The sequence below is a fragment of the Giraffa tippelskirchi genome, chromosome 13 (assembly GCF_054371585.1).
Source record: "Giraffa tippelskirchi isolate mGirTip1 chromosome 13, T2T-mGirTip1v1.2.pri, whole genome shotgun sequence".
NCBI classification, from domain to species: domain Eukaryota; kingdom Metazoa; phylum Chordata; class Mammalia; order Artiodactyla; family Giraffidae; genus Giraffa; species Giraffa tippelskirchi.
The window spans coordinates 118,020,965-118,033,738 of record NC_137287.1 but is presented as its reverse complement, the minus strand read 5'-3'; the positions used below and the strand labels follow the sequence as shown (position 1 = coordinate 118,033,738).

The 12,774-nt window shown below is 49.9% G+C and overlaps 1 protein-coding gene across 2 annotated transcripts in view; it reads left to right on the top strand.

The window, feature by feature from the left end:
• PREX1 (phosphatidylinositol-3,4,5-trisphosphate dependent Rac exchange factor 1) overlaps positions 1-12,774 on the top strand; it is a 178,152-nt gene that overhangs the window by 52,228 nt on the left and 113,150 nt on the right. Inside the window, exon 1 of one of the 2 annotated variants that reach the window (XM_081560855.1) lies at positions 9,804-9,892. The exons of the other annotated variant lie outside the window; for it this stretch is intronic. The gene's annotated coding sequence lies outside the window, so the exon portion shown is untranslated. Of the gene's footprint in view, positions 1-9,803; positions 9,893-12,774 lie in introns of those variants that run through there. 2 annotated transcript variants of the gene reach the window in all.

Genomic DNA, 12,774 nt, shown 5'->3' with positions numbered 1-12,774 from the left:
TTAGGGGCATTTATGGAGTACATACTGTATGCTGGGCCCTGGGCCAGTAAGGCCTTTACAGGTATTCTCTTGTTTAAATCATTCTAGTAGCTCTTCGGTAGGCACCATTTGACCCGTTTTACAGATGAGTAAAACTGAGGTCACTGCAGGTAGTGGGTGATTTGCCTGTGGACACAGTTTCTGAGTAGACTTGTTCGATTTCTCCAGACAGCTTCTCCATCTGCCCTGGCACGCAGCCGGGAGGCCAGCCCTGGCTGGTTGGCAGTGGGCGGATGAGCCCTAGGCCTGTCGGAGCAGCCTCTTCCTCTTTCCTCAGCAGACATGAAATGATTTGTGTGGCTGTCACCATTCCTCCCGCTGGGATGCTGACTTCCTTTTTAGCCTGATGTGGTGGGAAGTTCTGCAAAGAGAAAAGGGGAACTGGGGCATTTGTGTGGAGCTGAGTACAGGATTCTAGGTCTGCATCGCGTGTCTTGTGGCTGGTGGCCTGGGGCGAGAATCGGGGCAACGGGGCACTGCCTCGCCTGCTGGTGTCTTAGCAGACTCCTGCCTTCCTTCAGTCATTCATTCTCTGACATCTGTATTCCCGAGGACTTGGCCCCAGGCCCTGGCCCATGGGTTGGGGCATCGCTTCAGCAGGCAGAATCCAGCCCTGCCCATGGATGCCTGGCATCCAGTGTCGCAGGGACCAGGGCTGGCTCATCACCGGGAATGGTTCTGCCACAGAGTGTAGATGACCTCTCGTCCCTTCCTGGGAGTGTGGGTGCCCTGCCGGGCTATCCCTCGTGCTACCTGAGAAACCCAGGCCTTCTGGAACTCTGACTTTGCTCAGTGATGTGGTTGGAGAAGTCATTTTTTAAGATTTTCATTTTTAATTGGAGGATAATGGCTTTACGGCATTGTGTTGGTTTCTCCTGTACAAACGTGAATCAGCTCTAAGTATACATACATCCCCTCCCTCTTGAGCCTCCTTCCTGCACTGCATCCTAGTCCTCTAGGTCATCACAGAGCTCTGAGTAGAGCTCCCCACAGTATACAGCAGGTTCCGCCAGCAATCTGTTTTACACATGGTAGTTAGTGCTGCTCTCTCAATTTGTCCCACCCTCTCCTTCCCCAGCTGTGTCCACAAATCATTTTTCATAGGAAAATTGAACACAGGTGATGGTGATGATGATCGAACATGCACTCGCTGCATGGTCATCTCCCAGCACACAGGGTCGTGGTGAGGGTCAGAGGAATTCATGTTGGTGAATCACTCAGGACAGCATCTAGCAACGAAGTCAGTTTCCAGTGAGCGTCCGCCACAGATGCTTTGCTGTCCGGGCTTCTACTTCTCCTCTGTCATGCGATGGGACTTCACCTCTGATAAGACTCTACCTCGTGGCTGTTGACATCATTTGGGGGCAATCGGTTGGTGCAGATGCTTTGGTGGAACATTTAGCAGAGTGTTCATGAGGCTCCCGAACACGATATCCTGGGACCCCTGGATCCCACACTGATAATGGAGACTGAGAAAAAAGTCCTAAACATGGGGGGGGAAGCCCCAGATACTTAAGTACCATGATGTTCATCAAAGCACTGTGGGTAAGAACTCAATGCTGGAAACAACCTAAAGGTCCCCAAATGGGGAAATGGTAAGGTGATCAGGCACACCCCCTTCTCCAACTGCTGCAGACAAAGAAGGTGACATGCCTGATTATGTACAGCTTGTGATGGCATTTGTGCCTTCAAAAGGACGCAGAGAAAAACCATTGAAGGTGACATACCAAAGTATTAATGGAATGTGCAGTTAGAATGTGTGATTTCCAATTTTCTTATCATGCTTTTATCAAGTTTTGCCTTGAAAGGCCACTGTACACATTCAAACCATAAGATTAGATTCAACTAGCACTTCTAGGGCTTCCCTGGTGGCTCAGACAATAAAGAATCTTCCTGCAATGTGGGAGACCTGGGTTCCATCCCTGGGTTGGAAGATCCCCTGGAGAATTCCATGCACAGAGGAGCCTGGTGGGCTCCAGTCTGTGGGGTCGCAAAGAGTGAGACACGATTGAACGACTTCCACTTCGCTTGTGCTTTCTAAACTTCAGAGCCTGCCTCAGGCACCTGGGAAAGTGTATGACAAAGGCAGATAGATGCCCAGGCTCCACCCATCCCACTACACTGGAGACTCTGAGGAGCAGCGCCCAGGAATTGGCTTAGTCCGATCTTGGCTGTTTGTTAGGATTCTCTCTGTCCTCCTCTTCCGAGCAGCCCTCCTTGTCTACCTGCCTGCTCCTGAGTTCCCATGCCCTGGAGAGTATCTGGGAGCTTCTACAAAGGCACAAGTTCCCTGACTTTCCCATACCTCTTGAATCAGATTAGCACTTCCTGGTGCACCTCTTGGGCACATGTGTCTTTTGAAAAGCTCCATGGGTCATTTTTATGCCACCCTTTGGACATCAGACCCCCTAAACTAGGGATTGCCCCCACTTGGCTTTAAAAATCAGACTTCTAGTTGTACCTTAATACTCTTTTCTTTTCTTTTTTTTCCTTTTTAGCTGCATTGGGTCTTCATTGCAGTGTGCAGACTTTTTCTAGTTGTGGTGTGCGCGGGCTTCCCTAGCTGTGGCTTGTGGGCTTAGTTGCCCCTCAGCATGTGGGATCTTAGTTCCCTGAGCAGGGATCGGACTCATGACCCCTGCATTGGAAGGTGGATTCTTAACCACTCGGACCCCGCCAGGGAAGTCCCATGTGCCTTAGTTTTAAATTGTAAAGACCACATGTGCTCATAACATTGAAAAGGACTGAAATAATGCAGAAAATTATAAGAAAGTCAGTCCTGTGATCAGCGTATGGTTTGTACCCGCAAGCAATTTATTGAGCACCTGCTGTGTACCAGGTGCTGGGGTGCAGCAGTGCACGAGACAGACGAGACCCTCATCCTCACTGGGTTTACAGTGAGGCTAGTCAACAAAGACATTACTTCAGAAAGTTTGACAGGGCTGGTAGGTGATAGTGAAAGTGAAGTTGCCGCGTCCGACTCTTCGTGACCCCATGGACTGCAGCCTACCAGGCACCTCCGTCCATGGGGTTTTCCAGTAGGTGATAAATGCTATGCAAAAAAAAAAGAGTGAAGCAAAGTAAGGGGGTGGGGTACTGGGCAGCTATGGCAGTTTTACGTAGCGTGGTCAGGGTGGGCCTCCCTCAGAGGAGCTGTGTGGGCAGAGACCTGAAGGAGGGGAGGGCATGATTTGTGCGGCTCCCTGGGGACAGATGTTCCAGGCAGAGGGGATGGTCTGTGCAAAGGCCCTGTGGCGAGAGCCTGTGCACGGGAGGAGGGGAGGGAGAAGGGAGGCAGAGGGGTTGGGGAGCAGAGTTGTGTCAGGCCCCCGAGGAGTTTGGTTTTATTCTGAGAGCGGTAGGCGCCACGGGAGGGTTTTAAACAGGGACAAACACCAGGCAGCGGCCCGTGAACACGTGGGGTGTGCCCAGTGCTGGGGCTCCTGGAGGTGCCCCCTCAGCAACGACAGAGCAAGTGTTTGAGGATGTCTCGGTGCCCGTGGTGGGGGGTGGGGGGCGCCTGTCAAACACCAGGGGAAGATCCCCCTCTAGTGTCGGAGGCGCTTCTCCATTCAGTGGGGCGCCCCCCTGCCTCCCTCCCCAGCACTGCCACTCTGACCTTTTCGCTTCAGAACCTCCGAGAAGTCTTCCTGTTCTTGCATCTTCTCCGAAGCGGGGCCGTGGGGGCAGTGAGGGTGTGTGAGTGTGTGCGTGTGTGTGTGTGTGTGTGGCGGCTTGTCTCTTTGGTAACAGGCCTCACCGAAGCAAGGGCCGCGTGGGAGGGGGGACTCGGTCTGCCTGAAGTGAGGCGGATGTGTTGGCTGCCGGCACCTGGGAGACCCATGTGTGGGCAGGTGGATGAACCTGGGTGGAAGGGAACCATCTTCTTTCCGTCACTTTGCTGAAAAAAAAAAGTTTGGAATAATTTTTAGAGCAGTATAACTACACCCATTTAAGTACACAGGTCTTACGTGCACATCTCCATGACTGTTGACTTGTTCATCACCACCAGGCCAAGATCTAGAACTAGCTGACCCCAGAGGTCACTTCACGCCCCTTGCCAGTCAGCACCTGGAGAGAAAAAGGAACCTGTTTGGTGTTCTGCTAAGAAAAGTAACCATCTTGGTAATCTCTGTCATCAAAGATGCACTTTGCCAGTTTGCTAGCTTTTGTAGAAGGGCAGTCCCATGGGATCCAGCCTTTTGTGTCTGGCTTCTTTGGCTCAGTTGGTGTTTTTAGGACACACCCGTGTTGTCCTGTGTGCCAGCGGTTTTTCTTTTGATTGCGGAGTTGCATTCCATCTTGTGAATACGCTACAATTTGTGCATCCACTCGCCTGTTGGCGGACATCTGTGCTTTTTTAAAATATGAGTTTTTATTGTGTTCCTTTCCCAGTGCTAAGCACTTTCTATGTAATGTTTCCTTTAATCTTCCAAAGAACCCTAAGAGATAGAAGCTCTAATTTACCCTGTATTACAGATGTAGAAACAGAGGCTCAGAGGCTTATGTAACTTCCCTTCCTTTCTTCTCTTAATAATTATTTTTTGAGCATCGTATATCTGCCTTGCACCAGTCTAAGTTCTGTGGAGACAGCAGTGAACCAGATACACGGAAATCCATTCCACTGATGAGAAAGGACCACTCATCCATGTATAAAATAATATGTAGACTGTGATAACTGCTTCATAAAGAATGAAAACAAGGTGTGGAAGGGGAGAGTGTCTTGTTCTGTGATAACCTGGGGGAAGAGCCTTCCAGGCTGAGGGAACAGCACGTGCAAAGGCCCTGAGGTGGGAACAAGCCTGGAGTGTCACAGGAAAAGGCAGATTAGCTGGTATGGTTGAAGTGTAGTGAGACACCCAGTTTTGGGGGAAGTATGAGGAAAATACATTGTAGTCTGTGTGTTGGGGGTGGGGGCTTTCTTCTCTCATCAGAGATTGACAGATAAAAATAGTATCAGTGATGGGAATGTATGCGCTGGCATTTCATGAGGCCTCACCCTTGTGTGATGCTGAAGCTGAGGTTCATTATCTGTGTCATCTTCTAGAGGTAGGTGTTTGAATCTCTGGTTACAGAAGAGGAAGCCGAGGTTAACACGTAGGTACCTTCTCCTGCTGGTAGGCGGGATCTTGAACCAGAGAACCAGAGCCTCCCCTTGCCCTCCTCTCTCCTCCCTCACGGGGTCCCTGGGCGGTGGGTGAGTCCCTCAGAGAAGGACCTGTCAGAAGGCTTCCTTGGGGAAATCTTGGTGACCTGTCAGTCTGTGGGCCCAGGGAGGACCAGTTAGTCTCCCCAGATCACCTCGCTAGCGTGCATCATTTCTTATAATCCTCATAGTGATCCTTGAGGCCCTCTGACTGACCCTCTTTTTTTTTGGCCATTGTTGTGCAGTATGCAGAATCTTAGTTCCCTGACCAGGGATCAAACCTGTGCCCCTTGCAGTGGGAAGGGTGGAGTCCTAACCACTGGACTGCCAGAGAATTCCCATGCTGTTGCTGTTTTCTAGACGAGGAAACAGCCCCAGAGAAAGGACCATCTCTCTCTCTCTCTCATCCATTCATTTACTTATTTTCACTTATTTATTCACCAGAAATACATTAAATGCCAGGTGCTAAGTGCTGGGGCGGTGACCATGAATAAAACGGAGTGAATGAAACAGGAATAAAGCTGTGATTCAGCAAGACTTCTTGGAGCTCTGGTGAGGGAGACAGGCATTATCTGAATCATCTCACAGGTTACATGGTAGTTGTGGTGGCTCTGAGAAGGGTTTGTGGAGCTGCTGGAGCCTGTACGTGGGCTCTGACCTGGTTGGGAAGGCAGGCAAGGTGAATCGATATTACCTGGGTTAAGGGAGGGCCATGAGCATTGTGGTTGGCGGGAACAGCATGTGCAAAGGCCCAGGGGCAGGAGCAAGCTTGATGTCTTTTCGGACATCCTGAAGAGCCTGAAGGCTTGGTGGCAGTGGTGAGGAGGGGTCCTGCATGGCCGTTTTGGTTGTCGTCCTCAGCATGGTGGGTAGCCATTGGTAGGCCTGGCAGGACCTTGGGTGACCACATTTGCATTTTGTAAAGATCTCCCTTGTGACTTGCCTGTGGTCACTCCAGCCAGAGTGCCTCACTGACCTCTGCCTCCCGACTCCTGGTCATCCCACCGGGCCACACCACTCCCCGACCTCCAGCTAAATTCTCCCACCTTTTGAACCCAAGCGGCAATCTAGTTCCATGGGAAAGAGTCTGGACTCTGGAGCTCCAGGGGCCTGGGCTCAGTCCTGGCTCTGTCCTTTCTTCCCTGCATGACCTTGACAAATGCCCTGACTTCTCCCAGGTTCCATTTCCTTGTCTGTGAACAGGGCTACCGCAGTCACCTCCTCATAGACTCTCGGCGTTGGCATACAGCAAGCACTTTAATTCATGTTGCAGCTGGTTCTGGTGTTCTTACTCCATTGGAAGCACAAACATGGTATAGTTCAGATAACTCGGTGTCTGAGGTTTCCAGCATCTGATCTCACTAAATGGCTTCTTGCTTTCTAAACTTGGAAACTGAATAGAGCCTGGCAGTTAAGGAGAGTTGATATTATTATAATTACTTTGATAACTTTTGTTATCAGACCACCTTGTCCTCAATGAATTTGTTAATAGAGACCATCGGTTGTGGGGAAAGAGGACATATCACAGCTTACTAATTAGAAGACTAAATAGAAATGTGTGAAATGTGTAGCTATGCTATATAATAGTATCTATTAATATTATATATTCATAGGGCTGGGCTCCCCAGGTGGCGCTAGTGGTAAAGAACCTGCCTGCCAGGGCAGGAGATGTAATAGACTCGGGTTTGATTCCTGGATTGGGACAATCCCCTGGAGGAGGGCATGGCAACCCACTCCAGTATTCTTGCCTGGATAATCCCACGGACAGAGGAGGCTGATGGGCTACAGGCCATAGGGTCGCAGAGAGTGAGACACAACTAAAGTGACTTATCATGCATGCACACATTCATAGGGCTTCCCAGGTGGCTCAGCAGTAAAGAAGCGCTTGCCAATGCAGGAGACTTGGGTTCGATCCTTAGGTGGGAAAGATCCCCTGGAGGAGAAGATGGCAACCTAATCCAGTATTCTTGCTTGTAAAATTCCATGGACAGAGGAGTCTGGTGGGGCTTCAGTGGGGTTGCAAAAGAGGTTGGACACGAGTTAATGCAGCTGAGCACACGCACACATTATGTATTCATAATAATTAACAGTAGAGTATTAGGATTGTGCTAGGCTATTGATGGAGATACCTGTGTCTCCAGGTAGGTGGTTGTATCAGTTTCCCTTTGCTGCTGTAACAAATTGCTATAAAATTGGTGACGTAAAACAACCCAGATTTATTATCTTAGGTTTCTGGAGGTCAGATGTCTGAAATGGGATTTACAGGGCTAAAATCAAGTTGTTGCCAGGGCTGTTTTCCCTCTGGCAGTTCTAGGGGATCATGCCCTGACTTGCTTTTCCAGTTTCTAGGGGTTGCCTGCTCTCCTTGGCTCCTGGCCCCATCCATCTTCACAGCCAGGGGTGGCTGGTCTTTCTCACACTGCATCATCCTGCCACTCACTCTCCTGCCTCCTTCTTTCTCTTTAAGGACCGTGTGTCCTCAAAGAGTCCAGCTGGATAATCTGGGATAATTTCCCCATCTCAAGATCCTTAGCCAGATCACATCTGCAGAGTCCTTTTTTGCCATGTAAGATCACATATTCACAGGTTTGGGAATTAGGATGTGGACATCTCTGGGGAGTCCTGATTCAGCTGACCTCAGTGGTCGGGGGCAGCAGGGGCCTGTCTGTCTCCCAGTGTCAGCAGGCTCCCCTTGCAACATCTCCCTCCCTTCGTCTCTTGGACCTGGAAGGCCAGAGGCAGTGCTGGACCACGGGGACCTAGGCGAAACTAAAGGGGAGAGGACTTCAATGAAGTGGCCCCATTGCGAGTTGAATGTGGGTGGGTCATTGGTCAGGGAAGCTGAGAGCACAAGACTAGGTCCGAGGAAACACAGCAGAAGGCCAGTGTCCAGACCGATGGCCAGTGGTCAGATTCCAGCTCTGTCTGCTTAGCGTGCGCTCTGGAACTGGCCCTTCATCCATTGAGAACCTCAGTCTCCTTTTCTTTTCTTAAAAATTTTTTCTTTTTAAAAAAATAATATATATTTTATTTAATTATTTTTTAAAGATTTTTTTTTTTTTTTGGTGTGGACTATTATTAAAGTCTTTATTGGACTTGTTACAGTGTTGTTTCTATTTTATGTTTTGGTTTTTTGGCCAAGAAGCATATGGGGTCTTAGCTCCCCAACCAGGGATCGAACCCATACCCTCTGCATTGGCAGTGAGGAGTCTTAGCCACTGCACTGCCAGGGAAGTTCCTATTTTTTTCTTTCTTTTTTTTTTTTGCCGCACCATGTAGCTTGCAGAATCCTAGGTCCCTGATCAGAGATTGAATCCACATACCCTGTAATGGAAGTGAGGGGTCTTAACCACTGGACCGCCAGGGAAGTCCCATCTGTCTCCTTTTCCAAAAGACAGGGCTGAGGTTGTCTGGGATAAGGCAGTGTGTGGGAAGCAGTGGGAACCTTGCTGACACGCCCTAAATTTAAAACCCCAGACTCCCGTCTGAGCAGTAAAGGTCTGTGCTCTGGAGTCTGCACTGCTGTCAGCAGCCTCTTTGAGCCCCTGGATTCCTTCCCCGGGGCCTGAGCAGGCTCTGGGAAAAACAAACCGGAGGAAAACTCCACGCTGAGACCCCCGCCCTGGCCGGTCCCGAGTGCCACTATTTTTACATTCTCTCACTTTTGTGTATTGTTTCCTGACTTTCCAAAGACAATTCTTCACAAGCCAAGGAGTGGTGGGGGGAAACTGCTCCCCCCACCAGCCCAAGTCACAATTGTTTGGGGAGATGGAAAAAAAAGCTGGGCGGAGGAAAAAACAAAACCTCTTGAAAGTCATTGTCCTCAGATGTCAAGTGTCAGCCCCGTGGAGAGGAGAGCGCATTCCACCCATTGTCCTTCCACAGACAGGCACAGGGACCCCAGGACGTCCAGCCACCCCGCCCTGCATCCTGGGGCCCCCGAGTGACTTGGTTTGCTTTGTCTGGGACATTCCGGCGGGAAATACCACCCAGAGTGGAGCCCGTTCCCAGCCACCGCTGTCTCGGTCACTGCGGGCTTTTCCTCGAAGCCGCCCGCCCATCTGTGTCTCCAGATGAGTGTGGGCTGATGCTGATAATACGGGCTAGGGCTCATTTTCTGCTTTCCAAAGGCACTTTATCCTAACTCGTCAAGGTCTCACCATGCTCCTGTGAGCCAGGCACCGTGTGTGTACATGAGCAACAGCTTGTTGAAATATAATTCACATACCATACAGTTTACCCACTTAAAGTATATGTTTCAGTGGTTTTTAGTATATTCACAGAATTGTGCTGCCACCAGCTACCTAAGAACATTTTCATTACCCCCCGCCAAAGAAACTCCATACCCCTTAGCAGTCAGGTACCATTTTTGTATCTGCATTTTGCAGAGAAAGAAACTGAGAGAGGCTGCCCAGTGTCACGTGGTCAGTAAATGCCAGGATTTGTACCCAGAATACTTGGCTCTGGACACATGTTATTAACGATGATGTAATCGGTGGTTCTTGACGGGGCTGCATGGGGCAAGGGGGTAGGTTTTGCCTCCTCCCCTCTGCAGGAGGTATTGGGCAATATTTGGAAACATTTCTGGTTGTCACAATGGAGGGTGGGGTTTGCTACTGGTGTCTGGAGGACAGAGGCCAGGGATGCCGCTAAACGTCCTGTAATACAGAAGACAGCCCCCTGCACCGAAGGATTATCTGCTCAAATGTCAGTGGTTCAGAGGTTGAGATGCCCTGCTCTTAATCCCATTCTGATGAGCCCATTCCTTAGGAAAAAAGACGGGGCTCATAGAAGTGGGGAAGAAGTTGGCGTTGGAATAGAAAGGATCTCAGATCATGTTATGGGTGGGGGTGATAACAGCAAGACATTCTCCACAGTGTGGAGAGTACTCAGCAGGAAAGAAGTCTGTGCTCCATTAGTGATGTCTGCCCCGGTTGCTGGTACGGGGAGCATCCGTAGGCTGCACCTTTGCCAGGTCTAGGACTCTGGTCTCACACTTAAATGCCCATACGGCCAGGTAGGAGGAAGATGAGTGTAGCAGCAGGCTGGGTAGTGGAAAAGAGAGCAGCACCTGCCCGGAGTAAATTTGGCAGCTGCCGCTCTCTTACAGCTGGCTGTGGCCCTTAGGACTTTGGAGACCTGTGGTCAGCTTTTTCAAGAGAAGCTCAGACCTAAGATTTTAATGGGAAATCTGATATTCAAACCCAAACCTGGATTTCCTCAAAGCCCATTGCTGGTCAAACTAGGCATGCCTGTGGGCCACCAGTTTGAGACCCTTGAGAGGGAATTGTATCTCGGTAGCGTGTTGCAGGCACTGCGTGAATCATGGTTGAAAGAATGACATGTTGAGGGTGAGTTCAGGGAGATTGCAGGCTAGGCTCCAGCCCCGGAGGTGGAGTCTGTGTGGGGAAGAGTGTTGGTTTCTCCTCTGTGGCCCCCACTGCCCCCCCTTCCCCAACTATTGCATCAGCCCTGTTCACAACAGGTTGTAGCAACTCAGTTTTTGCTTGAACTTCCTTCATGGTGGGGGATGTGATGGGGCTGGGTGAAAACTGGGCACCTTTTCTTGGGGCCTGGAAGCTGGGTAGTGGGTTGTTGTTGTTTGGTTGGTAAGTCGTGTTTGACTCTTTTGTGACCTTGGGATTTCCCAGCTAAAAGTACTGGAGTGGGTTGGCATTTCCTTCTCCAGGGGATCTTCCTGACCCAGGGATCAAACCCAAGTCTCCTGTATTGGCAAGTGGGTTCTTTACCACTGAACCACCAGGGAAGCCCCTGGGTGGTGAGTATCGGGGGTCTTTTCCAGATGACTAATTGATTTGTCAATGCAACTTTTATTTGTCAAGGATCTTCTGTGCTGGGTCAAGTCCCAGTCTCTCTGAGGGTACAACAGTGATCTAGATGGATCATCAGAGTGTTTCTGGAACTCATATTCCAGTGGACTAAAGAGACAGTAGACATAATGTGCAGTGACAGGTGCTGTGAAGAAAACAGGCCAGGAGGAGGGTCAGGTATTGTTTTTAGAATGGTCTCAGACAGACTGAATGTGCCTCAAGGCCTTTGCACTGACTGTTCCCACTACTCAGAATGCCCTTCCCTGGGATACCTGCAAAGCTGCTTCTTCACCTGTCTCCAGGTATCTGCTCAGATGCCATCTCCTCAAAGAGGCTTTCCCTGAGCATCTGTCAAATATTCCCTCATTCCATCTCTCTCTGGTCCCTTATCTTGCTTTATTTTTCTTCATAATGCTCGTCCCCACTTGCCATGTTATTTAAAAATCTGAGAGCTGAAGAATTGATGCTTTTGAATTGTGGTGTTGGAGAAGACTTTTGAGAGTCCCTTGGACTGCAAGGACATCAAACCAGTCCATCCTAAAGGAGATCAGTCCTGAATATTCATTGGAAGGACTGATGCTGAAGCTGAAACTCTAATACTTTGGCCACCTGATGCGAAGAACTGACTCATTGGAAAAGACCCTGATGCTGGGAATGATTGAAGGCTGCAGGAGAAGGGGAGGACAGAGGATGAGATGGTTGGTTGGCATCACTGACTCAATGGACATGAGTTTGAGCAAGCTCTGGGAGTTGCTGACAGACAGGGAAGCCTGGTGTACTGCAGTCCATGGGGTCGCAAACAGTCGGACACGACTGAACAACTGTGCTAATAGTCAGTCTTGTCACTGCTCCATGAGGGCAGATTCGGTCTGGTTTGTTCGTTTACTGATGTTTCATTGGCTCCTAGCACAGTGCCTGGCACTTGGTAGGTGGGCAGTGAGGGTTGAGTAAATAGGTGAGGGCGGGAGTGACTCGATCCCCCCACGGAGAGGTCGTGTCTGCGTCTCCAGCACCCAGTTCCATGTTGGGTGCACAGTAGGTCTGGGGTCACGCTTGTTGGCGAGGGTGGCATGACAGCCTTCCTCCGAGAATGCAATCATAAGCAAGTTCCTGTTTCCTCGCACAGTCCAGCGCACTTCTTTCCGCCAGCCTCTGTGCCACTTCTTCCAGGAAGTCTTCATAGTTAGTTTTTACCTGCATCATCTTGCTTATGCCTCAGCAACTGCCTCTTTTTTTTTTTTTTTCGGATGAAGAAATAGACTCCGAGGAAGCAGTTCAGTGACTCTGAGGTCACGCGGTTGGCAGGCGGATGGAGCAGGGTGGCGAGTGCGGGGGAAGGCAGTGGCTGGCTTTGCATGGCAGTGAGAAGGATGTGGTGACACCATACACTCTGTAAAGTGCCCCCCCCATTTCACTGCACTCTGGAGATGGAGACGCAATTGATAGAAAGACTGTTTTTAGGATGAAAAGACAAAAAACAAATCAACAAAACATAGGATAAATACAAGGAGATCTGTAAGTCGGATTGATCCAATTCCAGAAGTTTCCTTAGGAAACACAGTGGGTTCATGTCTATCTCCCTATCAGCTCAAGGTGGGGCTGGGGAGGTTATACCAGCAGATGCTCGACTGAGCCCTCGCTGTGTACCAGGCACCACTCAAAGTGCCTGATGTCTGTGTTAGCACCCATAATCCTCGCTGGATTCCTGTGTACCCATTTTACAGAGGACGAAACTGAGGCAGAGAGAGGTGAAGTCAG